This window comes from Coturnix japonica, chromosome 8 (assembly GCF_054131305.1).
Source record: "Coturnix japonica strain WE chromosome 8, WE-NBRP24, whole genome shotgun sequence".
Taxonomy (NCBI): Eukaryota; Metazoa; Chordata; class Aves; order Galliformes; family Phasianidae; genus Coturnix; species Coturnix japonica.
The window spans coordinates 32,523,760-32,545,685 of NC_140670.1; the positions used below are offsets into that span (position 1 = coordinate 32,523,760).

General features: G+C 44.6%; 1 long non-coding RNA gene across 3 annotated transcripts; it reads right to left on the reverse strand.

The window, feature by feature from the left end:
- Nucleotides 1-914: 914 nt before the first annotated feature.
- On the reverse strand, nt 915-13,417 carry LOC107316312 (uncharacterized). Of its 3 annotated transcripts, XR_004307782.2 has the most exons (10): nt 13,246-13,417; nt 12,459-12,571; nt 8,956-12,120; nt 8,283-8,486; nt 7,941-8,034; nt 6,760-7,199; nt 4,851-4,998; nt 3,387-3,496; nt 2,138-2,221; nt 915-1,193 (listed from the first exon to the last, which is right to left on the reverse strand). It is a non-coding gene; the product is annotated as an uncharacterized LOC107316312 (long non-coding RNA). The 3 variants fall into 3 exon arrangements; XR_014949005.1 differs by lacking the exon at nt 6,760-7,199 and having other exon boundaries at nt 8,283-12,120; XR_014949004.1 differs by lacking the exon at nt 2,138-2,221 and having other exon boundaries at nt 8,283-12,120.
- Nucleotides 13,418-21,926: the final 8,509 nt, after the last annotated feature.

The following is a 21,926-nucleotide window of genomic DNA, read 5'->3' on the forward strand; positions in this document are numbered from 1 at the left end:
GAGCAGTTTCAGCCATGCTCTTGGCCCCTCTCCTGATGTAAGAGATGAATTTTTGGCACAGGGTGCTGTTTTGGTGGGGGCTTTCTGCACCTATTTCTTATTTGGTCTCCAGAATCATTATGGGCATTGTTATGAGGCAGACCAATGAGACAGACGTATAACAATTAGGGCTATTCTGAGAAGCAGTCACAATGAATGTGGTTTATGAGTGAGTGGTAATGTCATTGATTTCCTCCTTTTCAATGGGCTGGCCAGCACTCTGCATAGAGAATTTATAATCAGGAGCAGCCCTCTGTATTGGCACATGGATAGGGCCTGACTTTTATTGCAGCAGCTGATCGATTTAGCTATATGCCGTGTGGGTTGGTGAGCTATGGGGCTCATTCTGCCATACCTGGAGCAGGAAGCACTCCCACCACAACAGCAGAACTTGGTATCAGAGCACTTCAATGCACAGCTACCTGCTGGCTGGAGAAGGGAGGTGTGGAGCTCTTCCCCCTCACGTTCCACCCGCACACACTTAAACTCACAGCACAGTCCCACAGCAGCCAATGCTTGCTGAAAAACAAAGTAAGAAAAAGGACTCCAAAATGTGCAACTATTACTCTGCATAAGAAAATTATAGAAAGAGAAACTACAATAGACTGACAGTATGTAAAGGAAGGGAGAAGATGAGTACTTTTTCCAGTGTGAATTGCCTCATTTTTTCTTCCATTTTGGTTCATTATAGCCATAACTTTATTTAAATGCAGCTTTTCCTTTCCAGTGTGGCTGCGGTAATTTCTTAGAGAACATATTTTAATGGCCTGGCTCTACGCTCAGGATTTCTGTTTGCTTTTGTAATTGCTTCTTAATTATTTTCCAATTGCTGAAACAACACTTTCCACAGTTTATTAAAAAGCATTTTTGAAAGCTTTACCCTCCGGCATTGTCAACGTTTTATTACTATCACTAACAGCCAGCACAAGTGAGTAATCACCAGCACTGGTAGCTCATGTCAAGCAGATGAAAGCTGGCGGAGTCTCATGTAGAAGTTAGAAGGATGCAGGAATTAAGGGAGTTTACTGTGTTTCCAGGTAGATAGGAGTGGAGCAGCTTGGAAGCAGTCCCATTTCGCCCCATGGGAATGGATTCACTTTAAACCTGATGCCGTCCATCTTTCAGGTGTGATATCGCTAATGGAGATAACATCACTGTGTTGGGAAGGAGAAAGGAGAAAGGAGAAATATCCTAAGTAACTTCTAAAACAGATTACAGCCACTGTTTAAGTCACTTTTCCCCCTCGCCCTTATTTATTGTAAGGAAAAGCTGCCCTGACCCATGTGGTTATAACATGCTGACTCCCATATCAGTAAAACCCAGCAATGTACACATTTAAGCTGTATTTCCATGCCTCATCCTCATTATATCCACTGAAAGAACAATCAGGTGCTGGAATGGGCTGCCATGAGAGCAGCGGAGCTTCCATCTCTGAAAGTGTTTTCCAACAACCCCCCCCAACAAGCAGCACTGGCCACACACAGCCCTTCTTCTGCCCTCAGGCTGTGTGCAGCTACATCTCACTTCAGAGCATCCTTCTCATTTCAGCCGGCACCCACAGTTTCTGCCTGCTGCTTCAAGGGCTGGGAGATGGAAACCCCACCTGAGCTACCATGGGCTGAAGCATCACTAATGTAAAGTCTTGGGATTCTCCCCCTCTTCTCTTATGCCTGCCATTTTTCCCAATTAAGATTTATTAGAAACAGCAGCTGCACTTTTATACAGGTGGGAAGAAAATGCTTTGCTTATATTCTCTAACTATACTCTTCTCATAACCTAAATGAAATAACCTAAATGAAACCTCTATGAAATCATACAAATGATTCCTCCTCTGCCTTTATCAACTACGAGAAGAGCATTGGCTGGATATAAAACTCTCATTTTAATACTTTGATTGGAAAATGCTAAGAGAGGAATCGATGCCTTGAAGGCATTATGAGCTTCGGTGAAGCAGAAGTTCCCCAATTTGGGTGGCAGCAGAGAGGTGCCCTCACCCCTCAGCAGGATGTGATAGCTCAATATACATACAAGCACATAGAGGTTGGACACATGACTGCAGAGTAACACATAACACTTAAGAACATTCACACCAGCTGACCTGCAGACAGAAGAAGGATGCACAAGTGGGTCATCACAGCTGTGCCTGGAGGTGATGCTTTGCTGCCCTCCTGTATTCCATGTGCTGAGAAAGGAAACACATTTGAATGCTTCCTCACACTGACCACACAACACTGAGAGTCTCTCTACAATACAGAGGTGTGTTGTTGGTTTCTCCTATGCAACTTGAGTCAGCGTATCACTATTTGAAGGAACAAACCAGAAAGCACTGAGCAGGTTTGAAGCCAGGTCCTGGCAGGGATATGGGCTCCACCCTGGGCTGCCAGGTGGGGATGGAGCCCTCCACCCACCTCAGCAGTGCAGGGACAGTTATTTATAAGAGAAAGCTTTAAGCAGTTAAAACAGTTTCCAAGCAAACTGTTTCCATAAAAACCTGCTTTATTTTATCATTTTTTGCAAATTATACAGATGGAGACAAGCATTTCAATCTCAGAATAACTGGAGGTGCAAAATTTACTATCTGAATGCTTGTCACACATCCACAATTTGAACTTGAACGCAGCTTGCTCCACAAAGCACATAATTCTTCTATTTATGCAAAACACTCCTAAATTCGCTGCATTCTTTGTCCAGGTCATTTTGCAGCACTTGGCACCTGCCTGATCTTTCCTTTTGATGATCCTATTAGACGCTCCTATTAGAATGCATGCAAGCTACATGATTATACTCAATGCAACTGTAGAGTGATAATATTTTACACACACCTGTGTATTTATGTTTATATAGAATCAAAGAATGAATCATAGAATGGCCTGGGTTAAAAAGAACCTCAAAGATCATCTGTTTCCAGCCCCCTGCTGTGTGCAGGGTCACCAACCAGCAGCCCAGGCTGCCCAGAGCCACATCCAGCCTGGCCTTGAATGCCTGCAGGGATGGGGCATCCACAGCCTCCTTGGGCAACCTGTGAACAGTGCATTTATATAACATATGCAGAAATTACATGTATATAGTCTGAATATGAAATTACATACATGCACATTTTCTAGTTTCTGTACAGGGTGCATAGAATTCCAAGTTCAGAGTTTCAGTCTAGGACACTTCTTGCCCTTAACCTCTCTTTGCACTGCCATACTTCCCCACCACCCAGGCATGCCTGGACAGCATTATTTATGGGAATAGTCCCACTGAACTGCCCTGCAGAACTGTAATTCGTTATTGATTTAAGAGAAGCACATGTATAATTAAAGCATTCTTTTCCGAGGTCAATTGGAAGTACAAAGGCTACTCACAGGGGTTGGGATCCTCAAAGTGGCTGCTCTGAACACCACCAACAGCAAGAGTCCTACAGGTACACCTGCAAGAAGCAGCTGTGCTTTGGCTTCAGCTGATCACGTGGAAGCTGTTGGAAACAGTGAATGACAACACCTAGATAAACCCAATATATACTGGAATTAAGCAGAAGCATTATTATTTAGTATCGATCCCCCCCGTGATGAACCATGCTTAACAAGGTAACACTGGGCATGTTTTAGAGTGAAGACATCCTTCCCTTTGTAATGGGATAATCACAGCCACCCCTCCCACTGCCCTGCATTTCCCAGCATGGCTGAGATCTTGGCTTGTTCATGCACCATCAGCCCTGCAAACAGCTGATACACCATATCAGAACTGAAGGCACCCTCAGTGCATCATGATTTGCACTGAAGCCTTCCTTACCCAGACTGCCCACTGCAGAAGGGCAGGGAGTGCACATCACAGCTCGCTTTTGACACCAGCAGGTTATCTCATGGAGCACTGCACTATCTGCTAAGGCTGTGGGACTGCAGGAAGATAATAGAGAATTCTGAATAATAATTGAAAACTCTGTGCTGAAATCAATGCTATCAGACTGTATCAATGTAGATATTGCTTTTATCTATAAAGCACGATTAAAAACATTGACCTTTACACAGATCTCGGATGTCAGTCTCATTGTGAAGTTCACGGCTGTCAATGCCTGAACTGAAAACTGCAAACATGCAAAAAAGAAACAAACCCTGCTCACATGGTCTGGAGCTCATTTGCTAAGTCTGTTTGCTATTAGACAAAGCAACACACAGTCTCCAAAAGGGTTCTCAATGAAATGCCAGCTCAGGGTGGGCTCACAGAGCACAGCAATGCCAGCTTCCTATCAGCTCCTAGCATGGACGCCTATGCATGACCTGGTGCCCAGAGTGGCAGAGAAGGGCTTTTTGTTTGACTTATCCACCCATTATATACACATAAATGACCCTGAGAGCACTTGGAAATGAAATTGCATAGCACAATTTTGGTACCAAATAATACACAGAGCTTACATTAGTCTCAAAACAATATTCATCCATGAAAATGAAGCTGCAAACATGACACGGTCTGCTTTTAAAGGAGCTTTCCTATTCCATCCCAACATACCGGTGACTCAAAATGACAGCGTGCCCCATCCATCACTGTGTGGGCCTGTGTGATTTCCAGGAAAAACATGCTTGAAGAACACAAATAGAAAGCACTATTGTAGTATTACCAACCCTCAGACCATTCCCAAGCTCAGCACATTATTTAAGCTCCTGTACCTCATTCAGCTGCCAGTTCTGTTTACTCATGACTGATAATCACACAACCATAGGGGTTGGAAGGGAGCTCTGGAGATCATCAAGGCCAACCCCCAAATAATAACTCATCTTTCAGACATGATGGAAGCTGCTTCACCAGAAGTAATAGAGATACCGAAGCATTACCTGGTTATTTGAAACACAGTTAGGTTGTGGCCTTCCTTGTTGCTTCAGCCAGAGCGGTGTGGCAGTCCTGGTATTAAAACCACCATGGAGAAGGGACAGGCACAGCCATTAGGGTTTCTTCCAACACAAGGTAGGGCAGAAGAGGCATCTGCACTTGGAAAGGGGAGATAGAGGAAAATGGTGAAAAATAAGGGAATAATTCCTCAAAATGCCAATTCTGACTGGAACGTGCCCATGGGAGCTCTGCAGTGTGTGCTGTTAACGTGGGAGCAATGAATCTTCCCAATTAGCAGATCCTAAGGCTGAGGACATCCGAACCCCAAACTGTTGGGAGCATCGGCATCAATTAAATAACGAGGAATACAGGGAAGTAGTTGCTTGTCAGAAGCTCAGCTCTGGGAGGGCAGCTGCAGTGCCCATGGGCTCAGTTCCCTCACCCATCACAAGGCTGCCTCCAAGCTGGGATTAATTCTCCTGTTCTGAACTGAAGATAATGAATTGACTTCAGGCCCAGGTGCAGAACGCAGCCCACAGAAACACAATTTCTGCTCAAATTCAGACCTAATGGAGTCCAGAAAGCAGTTACATAAATGAATACCCGTTACTTTAGAAGACTATTATTTGATTTGCCTAAAGGTGACAGAAAAGGAAGGAGATGGGGTATGGCAACGTGCCATGAAATGCATGATAGATTATAGCCCTACACTGTGTTTATTTGAACAAATGTTGTGACAGCCCCCAGAAATGTGATTAGATCCGTGTTTTTTGCTTGTTGTACAACACGGCATCATCTCGTGTCATCTTGGAGGACACAGACAATCATTTATCAGAATTAAGTGCACACACTAATATAATCATTTTCTATGACTCCACGTTATGAAAACATTTGTTTTAATTTGATGAACCGACTACTGCAGTATCTCCACAAAGCAGAAGGGCTGGTGCATTCTGCTCTGGGCTCTCCCATCTCTCTGTGCTTAGTTGTATGTTCGATATATACTTATAAATATTTCTATTATGTGAATGCTGGTGCACTGTGCTGAGGTATACCAGCTAATCAATCCTTGTAGCAGCCCTGTAAGAGGACATAGCCTACAACTGCATGACTGCTTTGAAAGATTTTCACCCCTCTACAAGAGGGATTTAAGCCAGAAAGTACCTGCACAGCCCCACGTGTAGATGCACAACCCCACATATGGCTAAAGTCTATTTAATCAAAGGGAAGTCTCTCCACTGTTCAGTGCCTTACATCTAATGATAACTAAAATATCACAGAGCAAAACTGCAAAGGTTTGCAGAAGCAAAAGGTCAGCTGCATTTTAAGAATAATTACATTGTTCAAGAAAAAAGTCTCAAAGAAAGAAGTGAAAGCATATTAACAAACATCCCCCTCCCCTCCAGTTAACCCATTTTTTGGATTATGGACAAGTCCAGAGTTTTCCTATTTGATACCTTCTTTGGAGAAGCACCACAAGCCCCTAGCACTGAGGACGCAGCAAATCACATCACCAGTTGATGAGCCACAGCCACCCCATCTGTTCCTATCACCGAGCCCTGCCCACTCCTCAACATACCTACAGGAGACCATAAGCACATCCCACCACATCTCAGCCTTCCTAGGCAGATCTGGGTGACCCCACTAGCTCTTAGGGAAGACCTAAGGATGGCTGGTAGGATTGTTCCATGCAACAAGAGGGCAAGGGACGACTGTACCCAATAGCTGCAGCAAGATCTCACAGTGGAAAGGTGATAGCCAGCATTATCTCCAGCAACTGCCTGCCTTATGGACTGGCTCATTAAAAGACATTATTAGAGACCGCCACCTCCATTGTTAATTACAACCAGCAATTAAGCCTGGGTACTGAATGCAATGCACCCCAAAAAATACTGAGCCACAAATGGGCCTCACATGAGCAAAGATTCCTGCATAACTTCATCAGATACCAGTGTGTTCTCCCCAAGACTTTCAGAAGTCTCCTTCATCCCCCAGGACTTCTCCATCTTCACATCCATCTTCCCAGGCTGGATGTGGCTCTGGGCAGCCTGGTTTAGTGGTTGGTGACCCTGCACATAGCAGGGAGGTGGAAACTAGATGACTGTTGTGGTCCCTTTCAACCCAGGCCATTCTATGATTCCATGATTCATCTTCTTGTGCAGGAAAGTTGCTGAGTGCATCCCATGCCTGGACTCAGTGCTTGCAGTCCCAGGGTCACCTGCCCACATCCCATACCTCAGACACCAGGAAAGGGATCCAACCACTCCCAGCACAGCCCACAGGGATGAGGGAAGAAATCAGGCAGCTGCTAAGAAACCTTCATGCAGATGGTGACAAGGCAGAAGATCACAGAGCTATGAGATGAAACACATCAATCACAAAGCTGAAGCATTTGAATTTACATGTGTTCTCCTCTGTGCACGAGGAGAACAAAAGCATTCTTATTGCTCAGAAGAGAGGAAACAAAACAACTCTAATACTTCCAGTATTAATTTTAATATTATCTGTTGCCCATAATATCTTGCAAAATGCAGATATCTCTGCTGGGCTTAAGAGAACTGGCTTATGAATTTACACATAGAGTGTAGCTTATGAAAAGTTAGTTACATAGCTACAATTTTCTAATTAAAAAAACCTAGAATTTAATCACTATCAGTAGCTGACCAATGTTCCCAGATGGCTTTTTATCTTTAAGCAGTTTTGGATTGGATTTCCTCAAGTCATTTCACCCAACATGAGGTTCCACTGAGAAAGTCAGAGCAGTAGCACCTTGCAAGGCAGCTCCGGGTCAGGAGGAAGAGCTCCAGCATGTATTCCAGCTCCTAAAGCAGAGCTCAGCCCATCCTGTAATGATTCTCCCACCTACACCTTCGGTCCAGACCCACATCAGCTTCCAGAAGTAAAACACTAAATAAACAAAGAATGTTTGCAGTAGTTTGCCTAATCTAAATGTTTCCATTAAAAATTACAAGCCCATACTTACTTGTTCACCTCTTTTGCCTCATTTTGATGTGAAATGCATGCATGGCACCTAGCAGTGACTGTGTGCTCAGCCTCCCCCCCCAGGTACCACTCAGCACAATGCAGCTACTCACCATCCATCCAGCACAGGTACTAAATGTGTCTGCACAGCTGGTAATGCAAAGGCAGCAAATTGCTTTTCAGCACTTGCAGACGACTTGTGGTCACCTAGGATACAAAAAAAAGAAGCCTTTATATTATTGCTCTGGAATTTATAGTACTTCTGGCACTGTATGTTGGCATCTACTAATGGCTTTTGACAGCACAAGAAAATAGTCTGAATTTTTTCCAGGACTCCTAATGTACACAAAAATTTGTACCTATTTGCTACCACTGAGTCCGAATGGTTCCAGTTTTCAGGTCATTACTCCTTGCTAAATAAATCCAATGGAACACATCACATCATAACAGCCTACCTGCTTGTTTGCCAGCTGCTTCCCCGTGGTAAGGGGGATGCAAGGAATCTCCTTTTTGGTGTGTGCCACTAAGCGAGGGCTTCTTTCCTTAACATCCATCTTGGCATAAGTCAGCCAGGCTCAGAGGTAAACTCCTGAAGGTTTCAGTATCTATTTCAGTAGGGCTTTTTAATTGAACACCTAAGTGGGATTCAGGTTTAGCTCCTCAAAGAAAAAAAAAAAACAACAAAAAACAACCCTGTCATATGGTAATACAGCAGAATAAGTGAAAACTGAGAAAAAGAACATGGAAACCAAAGCTTAACGTGATTAGTGTAATACTGTCATACATAGTGCATTCCGGGACCAAAAGCAGGAACCCTCATGCTTGCTGGCCCTGGCAACTTGCTCTCAGAGCTCCTAGGATCCATCTGGAAGCTCTACACCTGGTTTATCCTTTAGGATTACAATACAGGAATCACTGCAAAGGGAAGTCAGGACGTGGCCTGCTTGTCATATGTCTATCAGAGTATCTTGGCCCCACGTCAGCATCCCTGGAAGAATAGCAGAAGGCACCACTGCAGAGGTTCTACCAACAATGGCTATAGGGAAAGGCAACAGCAGAGAACCAGTGCTAAATTATCCCCCAAAAAGGTGATGATCACAATCCAATTAAAGAAAGAGAGTTACTTACCCATCCCAATGATCAGGACTCACCAAACACTCCAAAAGGAGGAACATCCAGGTAAACGTTCTTTGTTTGTGGCTGCCAGACCTTAAATGAGGTTAGGAAGGGATGGAGACAGGGCCCACCCCTTCCAGTCACAAGGCTGAACTGCTTCCACCTGTGCTCCCAAGGCTGGCTGCATCCCTTCGCCAGGTGCTCAATCACTACTTCAGGCCGTGGCTTAGCAACTCCCACACAATGGTCTTTAATCTCAGAGATACGGCCAGCACTTGTTCTATTCTGTTCCTTGGTCTGCTGCACAGATGCTGGGAGCAGAAGGCTGCAAATGCTGCGTCTCCCAAGAATTAAAAAAAAATCTACTACTAGAAATCCTTAATTTCCCTATAGAAAATGAAGGATGTAAATGGGATTTCACTTGAAGGAATCTTAATAAGTTTATTATGAATTATTATTTTATATGCATGTTCTGATACCGTGTTACGATCCCCAAACTACTTTCACAGTCACATTCATCAGAATAGACCCCGTTGTTCATGCAGAAGCCCACTGAGACCCTGGAAGGCCAACTGAATAGATCTGAGCACATGCAGGCTGTGTGCTTCCTTCAGAGCATGCTGTTAAATTAAGGATTTCCATTCTGTGGCAGAGCTCTGATTATTTTATTGAGTTTTGTGTACGTTTTCAGTTTGGATTCCAACTCAATGGGAACAAGCATTTGTCAGAATAAAAATACTGAAAGAAATTAAAAAGAGAAGAGAAAAAAAGTTGTAGCAACGCGAATTTCAAACGCACATAAGGAAAAATCACTTCTGGCAGTGACAGCAGTTAATTCCTTGAGGCGGTCACCCATAAAGTGTGGGCAAACTCAGAGTTTCAAGGGATTTTCATGGGATGGTTGGACAGGGTTCCAAAAAGCCTGATCCCAAAAAGGCAGCCCTGTGCTGAGCAGAGGATTACAATGGATGATCACAGCGCCAGAGGCCGCCCCAGGCAGGCCAGGCTGCCAGACTGGGCAGGGATGGCTGGAGGAGACCAGCAGATTGCATGGGTCGTTGTAGGGGAACCCAGCCAAACTGGAAGAGCTGCCCCAAAACACGTTGGTTTTGTCACACTGTCAGAATGTGATAAAAGGCTTCAGAAAACTTGGTTTTCTCATCGGTTAGAATTAGGTTTTATTAGCACGGTGGCTGGATGAGTTTCCAGGTTATTTAGGGACTTGGATACGGGAGCTAAAAAAATTATTTTACTTGTTTAGAGATTGCACAGGACAGACTTATAGGAAGAGGTGATATATTGCTGTGGTGCTGTGAAGTCCCACAACGGCAGTGACTGCAGATACAGGAGCCCCAAATCCCTCATCTCCTCCATTGCTTTGGAAACAAGCCTTAGCCCATCACACTGCCCACACCATCAGCCTGCTGAAGATGGAGCTTTTAAAATGCCAAAAACTGATATGAAACAATTACTTACCCAGATTCCTACTGTGTTACATCTGGATTTAATGCAGTGGTTATCCATGTGTTGGATGCAATGGATGTTATTTGGTAAGTTGAGGTTGTTTCATTTCTAGGGGGTTTTATGCAAAATGTTTCTCCCCAGTACAGCTGGGATTAAAGTATTCTAGTATTAAATGTTAATTTAATTTAATGTTTAAACATTAAAGTATTCTTGTTTTAAGTATAGAGGTTGGTGGCCCTTCCTGTGGCAGGGGGTTGGAGCTTGATGTTACTTGAGTTCCCTTCCAGTACACACCATTCTATGGTTCTACACTCCTATGGAAGAGCATCTCTTGCTCTGGCATGTACTTCTGGGTCCTCCGTGAAACTGCTTCCTTCTTAATTCCAGAGATTAACTTTTACTTAAAGAGACACAGAAATATAGAACATTTCTTCTCAGTATCTTGCATTACCCTTAATAGACATCAACACAATGGCACCAAAAGACAAATAAAAATACATTGATTTAGATAAGTATCATTTGTCTGAAGAAGAAAAGGCTGTGGAGTGACCTCAGTGCAGCTTTCCAGTACCTAAAGTGCCTACAAACAGGAGGGGAGTCAACTCTTAACAAGGGTAGATAACAGCAGGACAAGGGGAAACGGTTTGAAGTTGAGGGAGGGAAGATTTAAGTTGGATATCAGGAAGAAGTTCTTTACTGTGAGAGTGGTGAGGTGCTGGAGATGCTGCCCAGAGAGGCTGAGGATGCCCCGTCCATCCGTAGAGGTGCTCAAGGCCAGGTTGGATGGGGCTCTGGCAGCCTGGGCTGGCATTAGATATGGAGGTTGGCAGCCCTGCCTGAATTGGGGGTGTTGGAGCTTCATGATCCTTGATGTTCCTTCCAACCCAAGCCATTCTGTGATCCTGTGATCCATGAGGCATCTCATCCTGCTGCACCGTGGCTCTGGTGAGTGATGGCATTTTTATTCCCATTAGTCCTTCACAGGATTAACAGCCAAGGAGGAGCTCACATTCACACACCATTGCCAGGTCAAGTAAATTACCATATTTATCACATGTATGATATTATTGTCTTTAGGGGATTGCCTCATCTGTCCAAAAAACACTTAAAGCATATGACACCAACAGAGAGCAAGCTTCAGTTTCCTTCAAGCTCCATTATTGATAATTGCAGGGTTTATATTCCAGCTCAGACCTTTCTGACCGAGGATGAATTTGTTATGAAAGAAGCAATGGCAATAACTTCCCATTGCACAATGCTGGCAGAACAGTACCCAAAATGCCATCTCTTGGGTGAAATGTGTTTGGAATTACAACACCAAGAGTGAGACACAGAACCTGGTGTAAGGAGCAGTTAAATGAATTATCTTGCAGTCTGACAGATGAGAGCACCAGCTAGGATGAGGTTGCAGTTATAATAAGAGAAAATGAAAATAATGTAATTTACTGAGAGGAGAATCAAATGGGTGATATGCAAACCATACTGCAGCCTCCTCCTGTCTGCAGGCATATTGGTTACACCACCAGCAATTTAATTTCCTCTGTGCTCCTTATAAATAAAGAAACAACATCAAAGCCACCTTAATGAATCAGAATGCTGAAGACCTGGAAGCTCTGCATACCTGCAGGCTGGGCTGCTCTCTCCCCATTGGTGTGCATCAGCATAGCCACAGCCATACCTCCAGCTCATCTAAGACCTGGGACCTAAACACCACTGCAAATAGAATCATACGATTGCTCAGGTTGGAAAAGACCTTTAAGATCATCAGGTCCAACCGCAACCCAACCATCCCACCCTACCTCTAATAACCCTCTGCTAAATCATGTCCCTGAGCACCATATCCAAAAGGTTTTTAAACACATTCAGAGATGGGGACTCAACCACCTCCCTGGGAAGGTGCTTAACAACCCTCCTCCTGGTGCTGGGAACTCCAGCACAGTGGCTGCTCAGGTTCTGCAGCGCATCACCTCAGAGATGTCAAAAATTACTGTGACTTCTCCATCAGTGCCTCAGATCTCCTCCCATCATGGAAGGCTCAAGGAAACGCTCACCCAAATGGACAAGAGTTTGTCTTGCTCTCAGTTCAGACATGGGCACACAGGTCGGAAATGCATTTTGTTGCTTTCCTGATGGAACAAGCAAACCTCTCTTTGCACACAGAGCCCTGAGGGAGAACCATAGAATCATTAACACATCTGAGAGCCCCAGCCACCCCCACTATACCTGCTGCCCACCTCCCTCAGTGCCACAACCCAATGTGTGTGAACACCTCCAGGGATGGGGACAACCCCTTCCCTTGGGAAACCCTCCAAGGGTTCACCACCAGCTGCCCTAACAGCACATCCAGCCCTCCGACCTGTCAGAGCACTTAGAAATCAATAACTAACACAGATGAATCTACTTAAGGAGCAGGATGCTTATCCCTGTCTAATACACTCTGCCTTCAAAGCAAACAGTTTTTATTGCACCTCTAACTATAAACAAATTTTCAGTCCATAAACAAATTTGCTGTGCTGAGCACAGTCAACAGAGACAAACTGAAGCACAAATAAACAGTTTATATCTGCCTTTTTCTTAAACAGAGCCCTTCCCTCTTCCCACCAGTTGCAATGACAGCAAGCTTTCTGTCCATCACCATGCAGCCCTACACATAACACCCCCCTGAACACAGCAACTTCCCTTCCCACCCACCCCAAACACAAAATGACAATTACCCACCCCATCTCCCCAACCCCAACCAACTACACACCTTCGCTTCTTTTCTTACTCTTGTTATTTCTTATTTATATAAATGAGGTTAATTAAAACACGTTCAGTATTAGCCCAGTTAGCACTCACTTGTGACAAGGCTGGTTCATCTGGTGGGGGAGATGCTGGTACCACCGTCAGTGTTAATTAGATGATGAACAGGTGATGGCAGGATGCAGAACATTGCTCTGCTCCCTCCTCACCACACACCCAGCACAGAGGATGGCAGAAAGGCCCTGGGGGCAGAGACCAGAGCCACAGGGCTGATGTCAGATGGATCATGTGGAGATACAGCATCTATCAGGAATAAAAGGGATTCATTAGGCTAAATGGCCTAATTCGTGCCAAGGAGTTTAAATTGCACAGCTAATTGAGGTAACTGCCTAAACAACTTAGATAATTTATGTTCCACAGCAAACCTGCTAAGCCCTCACCCCGATGGATTTACTACTGTTATCCTTTGTTAAATGATAACAAACTTCCCCATAAAAAAATGCTGCAAAACACTTTCTGTGCTTGATGAAATTAATGAATCTTCACATGAAAATCTTAGCTCTCAAACAGACATGGTCAGCAATGGGCTGGCATTCTACTGCATTGTGTTATTTTTGGAGGTGGGATTTGCAGGACCCACCAGCACAGACTCTGGCCTCTAGGAAACAACTGCATCTTCAGTGAGACAAATCCTCCTTGTCTCCAACGCACTCAGCTCCCTGATGACATCCTTTCTCCTAAGGCTGGCTGCTCAGAAGCACGATGTTTGGTCAAGGGTGCAAAGCCAGGTTCCTGTGCTGACCAGCAATAGATATCTCTCCCCATCCCCACAACCATTTCTGGGAAGCATGCAGGGCCACTACTGGGGGGTGTTACCATGGAATTATAGGATGGTTTGGCTTGGAAGGGACCTCCAAGATCCCCCAGTTCCAGCCCCCTGCTATGGGCACAGTTGCAAACTCAATCTGCATAGGGCACCATCCAGCCTGGCCTTGGTGAGGAACAGCATGAAAACACTGTTACTTGGCTGACAACACCACACAGACCATAGCAGGTATGTTTGGCAGCCCAGCCCTGCACATAAGCCCAAGAACAGCAAGGAGAGCATGCACAGAGCCCTCTGCCAGCAGTGCGCGCTGTCTGTGGGCGCATCCAGCAATGAGCACTGATGGGTTGTTTGTTGGCACTTGCAGCTTTGCTGAAAGAGATCTGTCACAACCATTTCCCCATTAACGCTTCTGATTTCTGCAGCAGTTGAAGTGTTTGGGTGCCTCTCAAACCACCCCCGCCTGACAAAATGAAAGCCAAAAAAAAAGCCTCCCTGGCCCTGCTCAACAGGTTCAAAAAGATCCCCAAAACAGATGGGAACGAGCTAAAGCCAACATGTAAATAGATTCTGCTCGCTCTGAAGCCGTTCCTTCCCAGCCTCTGAGTGCAGGGCATTTGGTGAGACCTGCTGTTCTATCCCCTGACAAGGAGCAGAGTCTGTGTACAAACACACTGCTGTCCATCAGCCCCACTGCTGCACTGAGGAGGGATGGCTGCAGCCAAATCTGCAAGTTCTACACCCAGAGAATGAAGTAAAAAAGAAATCTGTAAGTTCCGATACATCGCCAGCTTGTGCTTGTGATGGATGCTGAAGAATTGAGCCGTATGCCTGACAGCTTCCAAATTAAACTTCAGGCTGCTTAGGAGGCTGTCAGTCAATAAATCCAAGTGTTTAAAAGGTCTGGGGCTGTCTCTTCTGCCTGTGAGACAGGATATATGGCTTGGATGCTGGGAATCTGGAAGCAACAACCCGTCCCTTTCACCAGCTCCTGGATCATATTTGTACGGTGATTAAGGGAGATTTTGTCCCTTCAAAAGAACACAAAAAATAGTATTCCATCAGGCTGAAGCAATTTGATTTTCTCCCCACATCCATTGCCCAGAAGGCGAGCTCCCCGGTCGCATAAATGCAAGAAGCACTACAAAGACTGAAACAGAACAAGCACAGAAGTGCCTGAATGCCCCATACAGCAGGACTCAATATTTTTTAGGAGAAAACACTCTAGCAATTTTGAAGATAAATGCCTTATTTGTAACCTAGCACTCTATTGAAAAATCTCCCTCTCTTCCCTCAGAGAACTGCATTTTATCCTGAAACACTCCAGAATCCCACTGGGAGCCAGTGGTTGATCAGCGTGGTGGAGCTCTGTGGCTCCATCTCCCAAGCACAGGGCTCCTGCCGGGACCTGCTTCCCAGCAGTGTGTCATTTTATTTCCATACCAATTAGAAGCACAGAATTATTTCAATTCTCTGGTGCACTGGCACTGGGTGTGTGTTTGGTTCTGCCACCTGGGACAGGCACAACTCCAGCAAGCAGCACTGAGCTCACGGTGCGCTGAGCAGCAGCACTCAGTGCTGGGTCCTCCTGCTATTGGGAAATTTGGGGGAAATCCTAAAAGGCAAAGAATAACATCTTCCTTCATGCGTGTAGAGCAGCAGCTGCTCTGCCTTGTGCATGGCTGAAAATCACAGCCCTCTATCCTCTTAGCAACACGTGCTCTTTAGCAGATTTATTCCACCTGAAGCTGTGCTTGTTATCCAGAAAGGGAGATCCCAGTCTCAGCAATGCTCTTCCATGACACAGGAGCAACTCTCAGTGTAAAAGATTGGTGAAGTCAGCATACAAAAAGTCTTGGGACACACAGCTGGTAAGAAAGTCACAATCAACATATTGAGGGATTCAGGGATTACGTGCACCAATCTCATTGCTGTCTCCAAGAAATAACAACAAAAAAAAGCATTTATCACTTCCACCAAGCAGCTGAGGCTCCTTTGCACACAAGTTAACATACTCGTAATTGGAAATGACAAGATGAATAAAGCAATTTAATGAAGATTCTTTAGCAGTGCCTCAGTTGAAGACGGAGCAACAAATGGGAAATCCTTTCTAAGTACAAAATGGCAACAGAACACAACGTCGAGGAACACAGAAGTTCCATACAAAGTAATAGAAATCTGACCGAGAGCTCCAACACATTCTTTATGGTTCTGATGATGTTATCAAAATACATATATGTATATATATATACCCCAAATACCTATAGCTGTGCATAGCTTCATCTCTCAGCACTGCAGCTCTGAAACTGCCGAGTTCTGAAGCTCTGAAATGAAGTAACAATGTGATATTTTTATGGAACGTGGTAAAAAAGTCAAGACAACGAAATAATGCCGTATTTAACAGGACTAATTGAAGTTTAAAACACGTGCCTAATTAACACCAGTGTTAAAGCTCTAGGAAATTGTAGTAAATATTAGAAAGCGGCTTAAATATTAAGAAAGTAGCTTAAATATTAAGAACGGAGCTTAAGAAGATCAGAAGATCCATATTGAGACAATAATTTGAAATGAATGTGGTCATTAACTAAAGCAAATGTCAGTTCTACTCCATCAGCTTCCCAGCATACAGAGCGTTGGCTGGAGCTGCTATTACTCAGGATACACATGGATACTTCTCAAACAATAAGCAACAACAAGAGCTTTTTCTTACAAACAATGATCTGTATGTTGCTATATTTTCCCTCTGCACACCGTCCTCCCAAGCTTCATTCTTTTGAGCAGCCCAGTCCTATATCCTTCTCATCCCAACCCAAAGCCTGCTGGAGTCAACTGACACAACCCAATGAAGGCTGAGGTGCAGAAAAGCAGGTCTGGGATTTATACAGCAATTCCCAGCCTGAAACCTATATTAGAATACACTGCAACACCTCTTCCTGGTGAGAAAATATTTTTCAGAAGTTTTGATTCAACAAAAATCAGATCAACGACAGGGAAAGTCAACTATCAGCCCCAGCGGCTCTTTCTCATCTGCAGATAAACAGTGTTTTTTAAAGAGCCTTACAAGAGATGAAGCAGACACTCGAGTTTTTAAATACTTTGGTTACCAGCGCCTTTTGCAAACAAAGCGTGTCTTTCAGAAAGCAAAATTTCTTTCTCTTTCAAGAGTCTGACATCTCAGGAAGACTCACAGAGCACCACATCAAAAGGAAACACAGAGAGGTGGGGATGAGCAGAAAAACAGAGCTGAATGGGAACACTGTCATCAGGCAACACAAAAATAGAGAAGGAGGCCTGGAACAAGAAAGGGGCCCATTAAGGTTTTATTCTAGGACCTGAAGCATGTAACATTTCATCAGTTTCTCTTTATGCCAAATGATTTCTTCAGCAACAGAAATGCAAGTTGGAAAAACAGAGAACTGTTTTTCCTTTTGCTGTGTTCAGACCTCGTTATTACTCCATGGCTTCAGACTCTTTTCATAAAGTGTTTCACATAAATTTGCAGATCAGCCATATTCTTCACACACCAAGGCACACCTCCATTTCTTTCAATACATTTGGTTCCCAAGCTGGAAGGTGAACTACATTTGACTGTCCTATCTTGAAGCAGTGAACTGCTGGGTGTGCCACTCAGCATCACAGCCCTTTGCATCAAACACACCACGCCATGTGTTTTGACATCACGGTTCCAATAGTGTTTGGCATAATGCAAGTTGCATATAGAGCTGTTTAGTGGTGGAAATGGTATAGAAAAGCCACCTTTCCAGGGGATCAGCCTTGCTTTACCCAGTGATGAAACCAGCTCTGCAGTGAAACTCAGGACTCACCATTAGCCTTCATAGCTGCCCCATTGCAGCTGAGCACCTGGCACACTTCTTGTTCAAGTTTGTCTTCCAAATGAAAACCAATGGCAGCTCCCAGACTGCCAGACAAAGCAGTGCTGGGAACTGCTCTGATGTTGGGGCCAAGCCACAGGTAGCACGTTGTGCTCTGAGGGACTCCAGATGTCACTGTCAATGAGCCACGCTGATATTTTACATCAAGCACATTTCTGGGCCTTTCTCCCCAACCAGTTTTTAAATAGCTTTTCCATACTTGAGATGTTTCAGTATTTTGAATGAACTTCTGAGAACGTCAGAAGCTTTTATCTCTGCACACAGACGTTTTATCGCTTACCTATTTTAAACAAAACACAGACAACTTAGAAATGGTAATAAAGATTTGTTGAGAAGGTTTTAGTGTTAAGGACATCTCTATTAAAGATGTCTGCAGCTGTTTTCCTGCTGTTCTTATTCTGCCGTTTGTTACACCAGAACGTGCACCATACTAAACACGCTGCTGTCATGCATGGGAAATAACCCATGCAGAATCTAATTGCAGCACTCCTCCATTTTCACTTGCCCCTAGGGACTCTTTAAAACAGAGTGCCAAGAGAGCTCAGTGGTCTTGGATCAGCTGCAGGCTCTTAACAGTTTGTTTGGCTTGGGAAATAAAAATAGGATATGGTAGCTGTGTTTTGTACAAAGCCTAATTTCAAAGGCAGTATGGAATTCTATAGGTTGGAAAAGACCCTTAAGATCATCAATTCCAACCACCAGCCTAACGCTGCCAAACCCGCCTGTAACCATGTCTCTAAGCACCACATCCACACGTCCCTTAAACACAAGACACACCTCTGCCTCCAGTGCCCAAATGCTATCCCCAGGATAGCAAGGACTAAGCAAAACATGAGTTATCTGCAGCTTCTGTGCAGTGGGATAGCCATAATTCCCTCTACTGGTACAAATGGAGGAGGTTGGTTGGTTCCTCTCTACTTGCACCACATCAGGAACAAGCTGTGGTGTATCCAGTTAGTAAGGGGCAGTTTAGCAGGGGGGTCACCTCCTAAGGGCAGCAAAACAGCATCAGAAAGCTTTTTTATGGTGAACACAAACAGGAATTGAAAGTCCTCTTGTAAAGTTTGGATTGAGTTCTCCTGAATAGCAAGGAAAAGGCAAATTGTCTTCAGTTGCCTAGTAACCAGCCAGAACCTATTTCTCTTCACAGGAAACCAATTAGGCCTTTTAACCCATGTTAATGGGAGTGGGCAATCTATAAACTTTCAACTTCCTGGAGGGTCCTCTAGTCTCAAGGTGCCCCTTTCCATGTGAGCCCTGCTGATCATTCCAGGCACTGTTGAAAGGAAGGGGCTCCCCAGCTCTTCCCAAGATGAGCTCTCTGAAATACCTGGGAGCTGGAGATCCTGATGTGGCAGCCACATTTTAGTTGTGGGCAATAAAACACTCATGGGAGGACAGGGGATGGCCTCACATTGTGCCAGGGGAAGTTCTCATTGAGTCTTAGGAGGTCTTTCTTCTCTAAAAGAGAGGCCAAGCTCGGGCACAGCTGCCAAGGGGTGGGCAGTCCCCATCCATGGAGGTGTTCAGACCCATGGGTATGTGGCACTGAGGGATGTGGGCAGTGGCCCTTCCTATGCCAGCAGTGCCATTATGAATCTGATTGGTATTGCTGAGCAATGGCTGAGAGATGAATATTTATGATTCACAACTCTGACAATTCTTGGACTTTAGGACCAGATTTGAGATGATAACAAGTGATGGCACAGCCAGCTGAAGACCAACCTGCTAACACAGGAGTTATTTTAACCTTAATGAACACCGGCCCTGATTTCAAACTGAAACCCCAAATGTGGCAGCCTGCTGAAACACACAGGAGATGTCCAGGACGAGCAGATGATTCCTGTGGGCAAGAAGAAGCAGCCAAAGGAGAGTCCTCCCCCACAAGCATCTCCCCTCCCCAGGGCCAGCTGACCCCCAGCAGTACCTGAACTGATTGCAACACTCAGGAACCACTATCACTATCAATGGACACAGAAGAGTATTGTTCAGGAACAAGCTGTAAATCAAGAGTGAATACCTTCCTAAAAGCATTAAGTATAAAACGCACTAACCAGAAATCACTCACACAATGCAAGAATGAAACTTCACTGCTATTCTTTCAGTGTGGCAGTAGCCTGGATTGTTACTGGGACTCATTCTTACCTTAAATACAAACCAATAAATCAGATGGAGGCAAAAACTGTTCTAAATGATTTTCAGTCCTTTCTCCCTCCTCTGCCACATACAGAGTCCATCTCCGCATTTGTTTTAAATACTTACATTCTCTATACTGCTGTCAGACTACATTCTGAATGCACTCCATGACATTCATCTTTCAGCTTGTGGTCTGTACGGATGCTCTTTTTATTTATTCTATCTGATATTCTCAAATAAAGTGGTGCATCTTCAAAAGAAATCTTCAATCAAAGTACATTTCCAACCGAGCCGTGGTTCTGGCCAGGTTAAACCCATGACTTTCCATCTCTAATGGAAAAATAACAGTGGAATATCTCACGATTGGCCTCAAAAGGAAATGCAGGTGATTGATAATTTTCTGCTTCATCTCTGCTCTACTCCCTCTCATCTTCTCAGACTAAAATGTAACACTCATGTTAAAAGAGCAGGCTTTGATGTTGCTGGGCACCTGGGGTTCAGCTAATTCCCAAGGACTTTATGTTTATTTGCCCTGTTACTATCACTGGCTTGGAGGTACCTCTGTTTTCTTTAGCTCTGCAATGATTAGGTACAAATTCTGTCCATGGGAAGCAGCAAGGATGGACCATTTGGGGGGGGCTGGAAAGAAAGGAAGAGCAGTGCCCCTTACCCCAGAAGTCAATGGGGCAGAGCAGCTGGGTCAGTGCTGTTCTCAGGGAGCACAGGTCAGCAAGGGCAGGGCTGGGGAACCAGGGCCAGGCAGCAGCCTCAGCCAGGGACAGATGCTGCACTTCATGCTGTGCCCTGAGCAGCTGAGTGGGAAGTGATGCTGCAAGAGCTGCTGAGCCATGGGCACTCCTTGAGAGCAAGAAGCCGATGAGGAGAGGGCTGTGAAAAGGATCATCTCCATAGGAAGTTCCTGCCTGTGTTCTTCCTTCTGCCGTTAGCAGAAAGAGCCTATCTGTCACTGCCACCTGAGAGATGAGCGCTACCACCGCTGCACTATCCCAGGAGGTGCTGATAAGATAATCCTGTAAAGCTTCTGGTTTGCTTTGATTTTTTTTTTGATTCCATGGTCATGAGTTTCCTTGTCAAAATACCCACTGATAACAAGAAGAAAGTTGGAATAAGCTGATTTACCTGTTTTTGCTACACAGACCTTCACTAACTCTATATTTCCACCTGCAAACAGTGACGAATACATTTCCTTAGTTTCCAGTACTTGGAGCCTCACTCACTGGGTACAAAGAAAGGGATCTTTTCATATGTTGTTCTTACAGGTCTCCCCTGAGGTGCTGATCCAGCCATTCCTGACTTCCCTGAGCTACATTACCACCAATTTACCTCCCTGGCTCCAATTCTCTCTTCCACTATTAACTGGATTTTATGAGGTGCTTTAAGTTAGTGGGCTCATTCAACCTGAATACAAACAATTCAAAGGATTGATGCCAATTCTCCTTCCCTCCTCACAGCAATGATCACATTTGGGTGGGTTCAGGATATTCATCTTCCTCAGTGACTCTTCTCCTGCGCTTCTGAGGCTGCCAGTAGAAAACACACAGTAGTGATATCCAGGCAAGAGAACAGTGTGAGAGTTTACAAGACAGAGAAAGCTGTGAGCTGAGGGAAAGCCAAGAGCTGAAACTTGCATCCAGCCGTTTGTTTCGCCTGGCATCCCAGCTCAGCTTTTGACCCTCCCTGTGCAAGCTGCTATTTCCATTGCTGGGGTTTGCTCACTTGAGGGCACTGAGGAAGCTGCTTCCCAGCTGTTTGATACACTCACACTTGCAGTATATATAAGTATAAATAATATAAGTATATTCCAAAAACATATTTGGCTTCAATCACACGTCTTGTAAATGGCTTCCAACACTGCCGGCTCGGAGCCTATCAGAGTATGAGAGCCACACATGCAGAACTAG